The 9,547-nt window shown below is 37.6% G+C and overlaps 1 pseudogene; it reads right to left on the reverse strand.

Annotated features, from left to right (window-relative positions):
- Window positions 1-1,845: 1,845 nt before the first annotated feature.
- On the reverse strand, window positions 1,846-2,786 carry LOC100587644 (annotated as a pseudogene).
- Window positions 2,787-9,547: the final 6,761 nt, after the last annotated feature.

Genomic DNA, 9,547 nt, shown 5'->3' on the forward strand with positions numbered 1-9,547 from the left:
ATCTGAATTAAAATTATACATATTTATCCAGTTGCAACTTTAAGAGTAGACTCACGGAGGAGTAAAACAGAAACAGGTTGTCCAATCAGTAAGCTATAACAATTAAACAATCAAAAATCTATAGCAGCTTGGTTCAAATTTGTATCAGTCTGGGAGTGGAAAGTGCTCAGATTCTAGATGTAATTTAAATGTAGAGTAACAAGATTTACTGACGTATCAAATGTGAATATGTTACAAAGGAGGTTGCAAGATTGACTGTAGGCCATTGGCCTGAGCAACTGGAAAAAATGAAGTTACCTATATCACAATGGAGAAGCCTGTTGAGAAAAGCACATGTTGAGAAGAATATCTGGAGTTTAGTTTTTATATAGTTAAGTTTGAAATGTTTATTAAATATACAAGGGACATGTTACATTGACAGTTGAGTATATAAGTCTAGATATATATAAGTGGATAAATAAATTTGATGATCATTATCATACTCACAGCCATAAAGCAAAGAAGAGCTAGAAGGCTGAGTTATGGAACATCATAATATTCAAAAGTAAGGAATACATAGGAAGCCAGAGGAGCCACTGAAAATTGAGCAAGACCTTGCCCTAGAAGCACAGGTTTGTCAAAGGGGAAAACAAGTAATTGGCCCTAACAAAAACTATTTATAGGTCAAGGGATATGAAAGACAAAACAATGTCATTGGATTTAACAATTTGAAGTTATTGGTAAATCATTAGAAACACTATACACAGAAGAAAATATAAGAGGAGAAATATTTGACACCATGAGTAACAAATATAATCTATTTGAAGGAGTTTTTCTAAGAAGAAAAAAAGAGAAAAGTTTTTGTGGCTCTAGAGAGAAGAAGGATCAAGTTGAAGCTTTTTAAAAATATGTTTAGGGACCTCATGAATGAGATCAGTGCTCCTATCAAAGGGACCACAAAGAGCTCCTTCATTTCTTCTGTCATGTGAGGACACAGTAAAAACATGTCTGTCTAGGAATCAGGAAGCCACCCCTCAGCAGACACAGAATCTGCTGACCATTTCACCTTGGATTTTACCATCTCCAGAACTATGAGAAATAAATTTTGTATGCTACCTAGTCTGTGGCATTCTGTTTTTGGCACCCGGATTAGCTAAAGTACCAGCATATCAGCTTGTACACATAATTTTTGGAAACTCTGATGCCAAATCCTTGAAGGCAAAAGGTGATTGATCTGCCGGAGAAGTGAACCTACATGATCCCTCTTTCCACAATAAACCGGAGAGTCAAAGCTGGCAAAAGTAGGTCAGGGTTTTCTAAAAGCCATACCTGAAAGGTTTCCAGTAACAGTTGATTTGATGGTAATTCAATCACATAAACAACCACAGCAAAAAGACACAACTATCAGAGATTTTCAGGATAGCCTCAAAAACACCATCTAACATTAAGGAGTTAAAGAAAGCATGAAGCTTCAAAAACTCAAACTTTGTTTAAACATGATTGTATAAACTTGTAATTCTTTTTTTTTTTTTTTTTTTTTTTTTTCTTGAGACGCAGTCTCACTCTGTCGCCCAGGCTGGTGTGCAGTGGTGCGATCTCAGCTCACTGCAAGCTCTGCCTCCTGGGTTTAAGCCATTCTCCTGCCTCAGCCTCCCGAGTAGCTGGGACTACAGGCTCCCGCCACCACGCCAGGCTATAAACTTGTAATTCTAATACTATGAACAAATCCTAAGGCAGGTGGCAGCATAGACACCCCTGGGCACAAGTGCTGAGTTTGGAAGCTTTGGTTCCTGTACACTTTGGAGCCGCCCCTGGTCCCCTCAACCCCTGCCCGCCTGTTAAGACGAGCCGGTCCTGGGCAGCAGATTAGGGGCAAACAGCCCAGATGCCCAGTTGCGGGCAGACCTCCATGTCTGGAGGAGGAGACCGCCTCTGGGAGCAGGAGGAGCTGCTGGAACCCCTCCTCGCAGGCCCCTTTTCCTGCTCTCAATCACCTCCTGCCAGCATATATACACCCCCAGCACCAGCAGAATGAACAGGTCCTGCAGCAACAGGGCTGCAGCTCTGCTGAATGAGAGAAGCCTCCTTCCAGCGAGGTAGAGAAGCCCAGGCTACACACCCTGGTCTCTGCCTCCATGGCTCCCACTGTGCCCAGGACGGGGAGCAGCATGGGAGCTGCTGGCTGGGGCTCCGCTGGCCACCTCAACTCTGTCACCTCTAGCTCCACCCACGCTTTCAGCTCCAGGGCTAATGCCAGTGGCCACAGCAGGTTCCATGATTCAGGCAGCTCCTCCCTGGGCTGGTCCTTGACTGTACCAGGGCGGGGGCAGGAAGACTCTGGAGCTGCCTCTAGTTCCAGCGCTGTCCCTGGAGGGGGCTCTTCCCGTGGTGCTGGCACTGGCTCAACAGCTGGCACTGGAATTTCCTGTATTGATGCATACGGAGCAGGAGCTGAAAAAGGAGAGTCATCAACATCAGTCACTTTCCACTGGAATTTCCAAACGTGGAAACAACCTCACTGAATTTAAAGGAATTCCAGCCCAAAAACAACACCCCCACAAAGTCTTCCAGACTGCGGGCCCCTTCACCATATGCCTGTGCCTCGGTGGGTTCCAGAATCTCCAGCCAGACAAGGACAATGTGCAGATGTGGCCCAGATAGGATCACTGGTAAAACCTGGCCTGGTAGGGCCTGCCCTGGGCTGCCCTGTGATACCTGGGGGTGCCTTTGGCTAAATGGCCAGAGGTGTCTGGGGTGAGCAATAAGCCTACATCGGCATCATTGGAAAAGGCTGTCACTCCTTCCATTCCTGAAGCAGGACCCTTGAAATGTGGGTCGAGAACATCTTGCTCTCCTGAACATCTCCCACCAAGTGAGCTGGCTATGGGGCTGGCTCTAGGATATGGGAGGCTGGTTACCAGAGTTCTAAGTTTTGTTCGGGTCTGTCATCAAGGAAGTGAAGGTGCATCTTAAAGGTTCCGTCCTCTCGGCCCCTTCCCACCAGAAGACTTACTAAGGACCCCACAGGGGTGAGCTGAGTGCTCACCCTCCCCACAGGTCAATTCCATACCTGTACACAGTTATGTCCACCCAGAGCCTGCTTGGACACCTGTGCCTGATGTTCACCAGGGGCTGGATGTCCTCCTCAGGCCTGAGTGTCCACCTGGGGCCTGGTGTCCACCTTGGGCCTATGTTTCACTTGGGGCCTTATGTCCCTGGGGACTGGTATCCAGCTGTGGACTGATGGCCTATTGGGTCCCGTTGTTAATCTAAGGCCTGGTGTCCACCAGGGACCTGGTGATCACCTGGGATCTGGATATCAACCTGGGACCTGGGTGTCCATTAAGGCCTGATGTTCACCTAAGGCCTTAGTTTTCACCTGGGCCTGACAATCACATGGGGACTGGGTGTGTACCTTGGGTCTAATATCCACCTGGAGCCTACTTATCTACTTAAGGCACGGTGTCTACCTGCAGCCTGATGTCCACATGACTCTGGAGTTCAGCATGGGCCTGATGTACACCTAGGGCTTTGGTGTACTTCTGGGGCTGGTTGTCAATTTGAGGCCTGGTGTACACCTTGAGTCCAGTGTCCACCTGGGGCCTGATGTCTGCCTGGAGGACTGTTATCCTTCTGAGGTGGGAGCATTGCTGGAGCCCATGAGGTTGAGGCTACAGTGAGCCATAATTGCACCATTGCACTCCAGCCTGGGTGACAGACTGAGATCCTGTCTCAAACAAACCAACCAACAAAACAACAAACAAAAAACACACAAATTATATAGCTGATACACACACACACACACACACATATATATATTTTTAAATGGGGTAAAATTACATACTTTGGGCAATATTTCAATAAAGAAGGAAAAATCAATTGTACCTCAAAGAGACAGAGGAGAATTGCTATGCAATTTTCTTGAGTTTTCAGGGGATATTAGCTTAATTGCATATGATTAAGGGTTGTTCGTATCTAAAGGCACTGACTATCTATAGTAGTGAACGAGAAGGTAGTAGATATGATTAGGTGAAAGTTGTTGGTGGAGATGGTAGTGAAAACCTAGACAAGTTCTTTTCTATTTACATTTACTTGACATTGTAGAGAGAGGATAAAGCAGTATTCTAGTAGGAGACCGGGAGGGTACATAGACAAGGGAAATATAGAATGAAGTATTGTGAGTCCACTTGTGGTTAGTGAATCATACATTTAAAGTGAAACCAACCAGTCAGCATTGTTGTGGATATGTAGAGTTAATGTATCATTCCAGCCACTTTCACTTGCACAGAGGCAGACAAGATATAAGTAGAATGTTGCATTTAAATAAGGCTGTATTAAAAGCCTAAGATAAAGTGATTGAGAAACTAGGGTATTGGGATAGTATGAATGGCAGTGATAATGATTGATCATGAAATTCAAACTGAGGAAGGAGAAAAGTGAAGATATGATTGGGTAAAAAATAGTGAAAGAGTAAACATGTGATTGATTGAGTGAAGATATGATTGGGTGAAAGATAGTTGGATCCATGGGTCAATGTCCCTAAACGGTTAAATTATTTTTGGAACTGGGAGACTAGAGAGAATGAGCTGGAAATATAGAAGGTGGTATTTGGGAAATAGAATGTTTGAAATTGATTATAGAGAGGTGGTAGTTTAATGGCAATATAGAAGTCTAGGATGTGGTGACAATAAGATGACTAATAGGGAGAAAAAGCCATATAGTAGCAGACTTTTAAGGTATTAGAAATATTATCTCTATGGATCATTTGCATGGTGATCCCTGGGTACATAAGGACTGATTCCCTTAGAAAATTAGATGAAATGACGTCTGTGAAATCTCAATTTTTTATTTGCTGAGATAGCTGAGAGTTTCAGCTGCATATTGGTCTGACCAATGTATTAATGTATTTATAGCCTACTTAAAAAAGGGTCAGAAAGTCTTTTTTAGCATACACATCAAAGGGGTAATTATTTTTCTTCTGCTCATCGAAAATAACCAAATATTGCTTAGGAGAGTCAGGTGTTCTCTCTAGCACAGATATAAATGTCTTGCACTATTTGACAAGTATTATTTCATCATGTAAGATCAGTCAATTTCAATAAACTTTTTTCAATCTCATATATTCTGATTTAAATAACTATGGAATGCAGAGGAAACCAATGATATGCTGTATAGAACAAAATGCCAAGATAATGCAGGTTTGCAAATGTGAGGATTCACAACCCACTTTTAGTCTAGTTAATATAATTTTGGATTATTTTTATTTCTTATTTCTATATTCATAATATGTAGTTATTTCCACTTTCAACCAAGAGAGTAAAATGGTTTATTTTTTAGAAAATATAAGAAATTATGATTGTCATACAGTGGAATACTTAAAGCTTTTAATAAATGGAAAAATGTATTTTCTATTGCATTTTATTTAATTTTTACTGTTATCTTTAACCTGTCATACTGAAAGAATGTTGGCTAACATAACCCAAATTTAATATAAGAGCAATTTGTGTATATTATTAATAGAAACAATTGTATGTTGTTCAGTTCCTGTTACCTTTAATGGCAAGCCAATTTATTTCAATACCAAAGAATTTTGTTAACCATTTATTGTATTTAAGTAACTGTGCTTGATATGGGGCAATCTTTAAATAATATAAAAGGAGGCACCACAATTCAGTGAAAATAGATGTCATTGCAAATATACATAATGTAAAAGAATGAGAATATTTAATCGTCGGTGAAGGATGTTAAGGCATAAATTTAATGAAAAATATGTATAAATAGACATGACAAACATTTAAAATGATGTCTTAATATTTTAAAGAAACAAAAATTATTGTAAACAGAATTAAAATTGAAAAAACTTTTTAAATTGCAAATGTAGGGTGGAAAACTGATCAATATCCTTGATATATACTATACAAATAATTCAGTAAAATGGCAATAAAAATTTCCCAGTAGAAACATTGGAGAGAGGGCAAGGAGGAACAGATAGAATCAAAAGATTAACTGGAGAATTCTCTTGGATTCAAGGTAGACAAATGATAAATGTTTTTTATATTCTACGAGAAATAAGAGAAGTAGTAATCTTTTTGAAAGATAGCTTTGAATTTTAATGGAGCAAGAGTGAAGCCAAAGTTCTCGAAGGCATGAGTGGTTTGCTGTCAATGAAGTGTCATTTAGAAGGTTATAATATGTTTGCCTCATGATAGCAAATCCTAAGGTCATATAACTGGTTGGGTTTGGATGATAGAAGGGATTACTGATAATATTCTTAAGTTTTTATGTATAAGCTTATAATTACAAGAGAAGACAGTAGACTGGAGATTGTCACTTATGGTGTTGATTGTGCAGCATATTATGCACACATTATAATTGATATAATAAATATAGTGTCATAAGCATAAGTTAGGATTTCTGAATATGCATAATTTGAAATTTATTCTCAGAGTCTCAAATTTAACTGTAGTGGAATTTTACTAGCTGTTGCAGTTTGCCAATTCAAGGGGCTTGACATTAATTGCTTGTACTATCTTCCAGTAAAAATGTAGGATGCTTGTACTATTAAGCATGACAGCTCACTTTCTGTATCTCCACTCTTGAAACACATTTATGAATCAATTTATTTTTTCTCTAACTTTTATAGATCACTTTATTTTCTTTCTAAGTTATTAATTAAATATTGAATACCTTATTTTTCATTCAGCTCAATAATTTCATTATTGGTTAATTTACAAATATTGTCAATGATATATAATCAAGTGGAGTTAATAGGCTTTTGCTATTCTGCAATTTCTTGGAATAACATAAATTATTTGAGTTTAGTATCAATGGGCCTTAACCTACCAGAATTATAATTTCCAGCTGTGTCTTAGGCAAAGAATTAAACTTAGGATATATATATATATACACACACATATATATTTCTGATTTCTTTTTCTAGAAGCTATGTTTAAATTTTAACAGAGCAGAAACTTACCTGCAATAACTTTAGAAAAGTAATTTCACAGTATGACACATTGGTATTTTCAGAATTGATTTAGATTCAATAATTCAGTTACTAAGACCTTCAGTCACAAAACAGTCTCTACTAGTGCTACCTTTGACCATCATAGATTTCAGGTAGTCTATTTCCCTGCCAAGTTTAATGTCTCATCATACATCTCTGCCTTGTTAATTCACATGGCTGACCTTGTTCTTTCTCACAATATTATGGGCCATACTTACCCCTTATGATTCACCTCAGACCTCAGCACATTAATTTTCATCTTTTAAAACTTCCCTACTCATCCAGAAAAACAAAGATTTTAGGCTAATGTTTGAGTTTAAAGTCTTACTGCAATATATTACTGTTATACACAGTTCCTTGCATCATTCATGGTAAGGAGGATTACTGTCAAACTGACAGCAGGATTTGTAATGTCATTAGAGGTAAACTATGAGAAATATATCATTAGCTTTTTCTTCAGTCCTTTTTAAATGAAAATACAGGAGGAAGTGGTAATCTTAATGCACAAAAACAAACAAAGTATGTTTTAAATTGTTTTGTAACAGGTTTTGTTAACCACTGATTACAAAAATCCACTTGTAATATTCTCAGTGATTATAAGGAACCAAATGCTTAAGAACTCTGTTTGCTATAAATACCACAGGGAAACAAAATATCACAGGTTACATGAATAAGCAGGAACATAAAACACCTGACAGCTATTTTGTGATTGAATTGACTGTAATGTCAATCAAAATATTCTGCACCCGAGTAGGAAAACTAGTCATTAGTGCCAGTAGTTATTTTAGAGTTGACTTATGTTGCATTTGTTTCCCTTAGTCAGAAAACTCAATCAGTACACATTAACTCTTTTAGTTCAAGTAATATTATATTAAAGAGATCCTGTTTGATTGTTAATGCTATAAACAGTCATAACAATCTTAGATAAGATTTATCAATGAAACAGTCACCAAGATAGAAATGGAAAACAACCTAGTTGAATTTTATAGTGGTTTTAACAGAGAAAAGGGAGAACTCTAGTATATGGGTCGTTTTCTTTGTTGGGTATACATGTCTGAGACCTGATTCTGATCAACGCAGAAATAGAAAAAGGCCCTAAATATCTGGATGGAATCTCTAGTACAACACTACTATTTGAACCTCAATCTTGATCCCTTTGGGTTCTAATGTTCAGACTTGCTCTTTGAAGTTCTTTGGGCTTGAGAATCATCCTTCACTCTACTTCATTAACCCTGAATACTTCTCAATTATTTCAGCTTGAACTCAATCCTGGTTGCTTTGGGTTAAACCACTGAATTACCTCATGCCCCTTACACCCAACTGTGTTAATGATCAGTTTGGTCAGGTCCACCAGCAGTGAAGTAGTTCTGACTGAGAAATTGTGGGTACTAATAGCTTAAGATACAGGAATGTTTTAGATTTCTATTTATAGAAATTAAATATATAAATGATGTACAAATATGTCATTCATGGTTAATGTTTGGTTAAAAAGTATGAAATATACACATATAGATAAATAATGTAAACCTAAAAATTGTATATGAATAAGATGTTTCTAAAAATTAAAAACTCTCTATGACATCACATTAGACAAAAATCTAATCTAAGTAAAGTCTGTTATACAGTTGTTTAGACAGTTTCATTTGAATTCAGTATATCCAGCAATGCCTGGTACATAGCAGGTCCTCAATATAGATTTCTTGAATTAATAAATATTTTAAGCAAAATTAATAAAATTTATCATTAATATATCTTTATCTCTGCATAAAAAGACAAAGATCAAACAATAGAATAACAATACATTTATTTTCCTGTTGGTGAGATTGTAAGTAAATTTATGGTTTATTGTCCCCAAAATTCTTTGTTATTGTTCTAATCTTCTATAAAGTCACTGATTATTATTTATAATCTCTCTCCCACACAAAATCAAATGATATCAAATAGGGGTATGGTTATATCTCAAGTAGAGGGAAATGCCACAAAAATTACAGATATAAATAAAGTTTTTTAGGAGCAAACTTCAAAGTAGAGTAGTTGAAAGAAGTATAATGTCCAAAGTTCCCAGTGTAACACACTTTAAGTTACATATAGATAGTCTGCATGCACAGTGACCAATATTTCAATTGAGAGGGAACCCACATATTTAATACTCTGCACATGTTGCATAAGAAACCACTCCCATCTCAGTGGCTTAAAATTATATGCTTTTGTTTAGCTCATGAAGCTGCAGGTAGACAATTTATCTTCGTTTGGCTGGGTAACTTTTCTAGTCATTGTTGTATTCCCCTACCAAAATGTCATTTTACTTGTCTAGGACAATAGAGGTAATTAAACCACACATTTCTCTTCTTTCATCAGCCTAGTTTGGACATCATCTTCTTTTAGAGATGGAAAAATTCAGGAAGAGCGAATGGACAAGTGAAAAAGTTTCTTATTGTATAATATTTACAATTATCCCTTTGTACAAAGAGAGTTACATGGCTCAGTACAAAGTCAGAAAAGCAGAACTCTGGAAATGTATCTATAATGATAAAGAATATCTACACAGGGAAGGGTAAAAAT

This window comes from Nomascus leucogenys, chromosome 22a, assembly GCF_006542625.1.
Source record: "Nomascus leucogenys isolate Asia chromosome 22a, Asia_NLE_v1, whole genome shotgun sequence".
NCBI lineage: Eukaryota > Metazoa > Chordata > Mammalia > Primates > Hylobatidae > Nomascus > Nomascus leucogenys.